The 2,261-nt window shown below is 37.3% G+C and overlaps 1 pseudogene; it reads left to right on the top strand.

The window, feature by feature from the left end:
- The first annotated feature begins 1,048 nt into the window (after positions 1 to 1,048).
- On the top strand, positions 1,049 to 1,953 carry LOC124983485 (60S ribosomal protein L6-like; annotated as a pseudogene).
- The last annotated feature ends 308 nt before the right edge of the window (positions 1,954 to 2,261 follow it).

Genomic DNA, 2,261 nt, shown 5'->3' with positions numbered 1-2,261 from the left:
TGTTCAAATATTTAGAGTACCTATCTTTGTACTAAGATTGGGACTTAATAATCTAAGTTTTCCCAGATGTATCTAAAGTAGGGTATCAAAGATGTATTTGTACATCCATGTTCATAGTAGCACTATTCCCAGGAGTCAATTGGTGGAGGAAATCCCAACATCCATCAACAGATTGATAAAGAAAATTTGGCATATAAATGGAGGGAACTAGAGAATATCATGCTAAGTAAAATAAACCAATTACAAAAAACCAAAGGCTGAATGTTTTCTCTGATAAGTGAATGCTGATCTATAGTGGTGGGTGGGGAAGAATGAAGGAACTTTGGATTATGCAGAAGGCAGTGAGGGGAAAGATGGGATGGTGGAGAGGGGGAAAAATGTACTAAGAATAGATTTTAAGTGTTCTTAACATAAAAAAGTAATAAGTGTACGAGTTGATGGATGTTGGTTTGATTTAGTCATTCTAAAATATATACACATATCATGACATCACATTGTACCTCAACTATATACAATTGTTATGTATCAATTAAAAGTAAAGTTGTTTAAAAGAAAGAAAATGTGGCATATACATACAATGTATTATTCAGCCTTAAAAAAAGGAAATTCTGAAGCATGCTACAATGTGAATGAACCTTGAAGATATTTCTGGTCACAAGGATATCTAGTGCATGATTCCATTTATATGATCCCCCTAGAATGGTCAAATTCATAGGGACAGAGAATAGAATGGTGGTTGCCAGAGGATGAGGGAGAGAGGAGAATAGGAAATTTTTGTTTAACAGGTACAGTTTCAGTTTTGCAAGATGAAAAAATCCTAGAGATCTGTTTACAACAATGTGAATGTACTGAACACTACTAGAGTATAAACTTAAAACTGTATAATCTTAAATTACATATGTATTATTATAATCAATATAAATATTTTTAAAATAGGATGTGTAATAACAAAATAGTGAAAGTTCAGTTTAAAATATATATATATGTATATTTCTAAACAGAACTCTTCCAAAAGAAATGTAAATCTCGCTCTTTCCCATCTTGCAAGATGGCGGGTGAAAAGGCTGAGAAGCCCGACACTAAGGAGAAGAAACCTGGAGCCAAGAAGGCTGATGCTGTTGACAAGGTTAAAAAGGGAGACCTAAGGATAAGAAACCCAAGAAAGGGAAGCCCCACTGCAGCCGAAACCCTGCCCTGGTTAGAGGAATTGGCAGATATTCCCGGTCTGCTATGTATTCCCGAAAGGCCATGCACAAGAGGAAGTACTCGGCTGCTAAATCCAAGGCTGAGAAGAAGAAGAAGAAGAAGGAGAAAGTTCTTGCTACTGTCACAAAACCAGTCGGTGGTGACAAGAACGGTGGAACCACAGTGGTTAAGCTTCGAAAAATGCCTAGATACTATCCGACTGAAGATGTGCCACGAAAGCTGTTGAGCCACGGCAAAAAGCCCTTCAGTCAGCATGTGCGAAAACTGCAAGCCAGCATCCCTCCGGGGACCTTCTTGATCATCCTCACTGGGCGCCACAGAGGCAAGAGAGTGGTTTTCCTGAAGCAGCTGAGCAGGGGCTTGCTACTTGTGACAGGACCTCTTTCCCTTAAACCGAGTTCCTCTGCGTAGAACACACCAGAAATTTGTTATTGCCACCTCCACAAAGATTGATATCAGCAACGGGAAAATCCCAAAACACCTTACTGATGCTTACTTCAAGAAGTTGAGGAAGCCCAGACACCAGGAAGGTGAAATCTTCTACACAGAGAAAGAGAAATACGAGATTACAGAGCAGCCCAAGGTTGATCAGAAAGCTGTGGACTCACAAATTTTACCCAAAATCAAAGCTATTCCTCAACTCCAGGGCTACATGCGATCTCTTTTTGCTCTAACAAATGGAATTTACCCTCACAAATTGATGTTCTAAATTTCTTACCAAGAACCTAATTAAATAACTGATACATTAAAAAAAAAAAGAAAGAAAGAAAGAAAGAAAGAAAGAAATATAAATCTCAACCCTAGATGGAAGTTTGGTCAAGAAAAATATGTTTATATATTTAGAGTAAAATATTTACCATATGTATATAGCATTTTCCAAGTCCTATTTTAATAATTGTTCAATTAGCAATCAACTCTCTCTCCAAATCATAGTAGACAAAAAGGGTTACCATTAAAACAGTAGCAATAGTCACACTCGCAGCAGCAAGAAACTAGGTTGAAGATCTAAGAGTGGGTAGAAAACAGTTATGGAAAAATCTTTAAACAATATGCTC

Source organism: Sciurus carolinensis, chromosome 4 (assembly GCF_902686445.1).
Source record: "Sciurus carolinensis chromosome 4, mSciCar1.2, whole genome shotgun sequence".
Taxonomy (NCBI): Eukaryota; Metazoa; Chordata; class Mammalia; order Rodentia; family Sciuridae; genus Sciurus; species Sciurus carolinensis.
The sequence above is the reverse complement of the archived record's forward strand: the minus strand, read 5'-3'. Positions and strand labels throughout refer to the sequence as shown.